This window comes from Lepidochelys kempii, chromosome 24, assembly GCF_965140265.1.
Source record: "Lepidochelys kempii isolate rLepKem1 chromosome 24, rLepKem1.hap2, whole genome shotgun sequence".
NCBI lineage: Eukaryota > Metazoa > Chordata > Testudines > Cheloniidae > Lepidochelys > Lepidochelys kempii.
This window is the reverse complement of record NC_133279.1, coordinates 2,034,500-2,035,723: the sequence shown is the minus strand read 5'-3', so window position 1 is coordinate 2,035,723 and position 1,224 is coordinate 2,034,500.

The window sequence follows — 1,224 nt, the reverse complement described above, 5'->3', positions numbered from 1 at the left end:
CGGTAGATTTGAAAAATCTCAGACCCAACTTTTCAGTTTGTGGGGTTAGGAAGAAATTCCCCCAGTCTATTGCCAAACAGATTGCTTCTGTGTGCTTCTGCGTTCTTCTGTGGCAGCTGGTACCGAACATTCTTTCGGACACATTATTCTGATCTGATCCAGCAGGGCAATGTCTATGTTCTTCTGTGCACCAGGAGCATATTAAGATGCAGAGCCACAACTGGTGTAACTCCACTGAACTCAGTTGATCAGTGCTGATTGCTACCGGCTGAGGATCTGGTTCTTACTGTTTTGTTTTCCCAAAAGCATATTGTCCATTGATTCATTTGTAAGTATTACTGACCCACAAGGTTCAGAAGCCAAAGCACCATGCTCTGATTTTGAAGGGAACTGATCTCTCTGATGAGGTTAAATCCTCACAAGGAAACTATCCCCAACAAATTTGTCCCTGCCATGCTCCTTAGAAACATTTTGTAAGAAGGAATAAAAATCCCTTGCGTGTATGACAGAAATACTCTGTGTTCTACGTTTACTTATTCCAAACAGTGTTCTTAGGAGAAATGGACTGAGAAGTGTTCAAAAGGGTTGGATCAGAGGGGGGCTAAGAGAGAGGGGAGCAAGAGGACAAGAAGGAGAAACTGGGAGGCAATAGGTAGCCAGGACATAAGGGTCTAGGTCACCATTTCTCTACCTCTCTCTATCTCCCTGGCCGGCAATACAGTAGTAACCGAGTTTTCACCCTTATTATTCCACTGGCCCTAGCGCATTGTGTTGACTCTTTTCCCTGCTGTGTGTTTCAGGTTAACCTCCGGCGCAGAAAGATGACTTTCGATGAACTCATGAATGATGAATTGTATTATAACCCCTACTGTTACCAGGGCTGGCGCGGCTATAGAGGCCATTATGGCTGCTATAGGCCCTGGGGTTCCTGGAAGCCATACAGGTATGGGTGGGGCCATCAGTATGGTGGCCACTACCCTTACCGATGGGGCCATGGGTACGGCTATGGAAAGTTCTGGCCATGTTTAGCCGAGGAGGAATAGACCCGGAACAAGGAACAACCAGGAAACGTCAAGCGAGATATGGAATCACAGCTGGGCTTATGGGCAATGACGTTCAGAAATGCTGATTGCGCACAACTCCCATGGGAGCTCTGAGTCCTCAGCACCTCCGGAAATCTGCCCAGGATCTTTATTTCCCCACTTACACTTTATGACTTTTTCC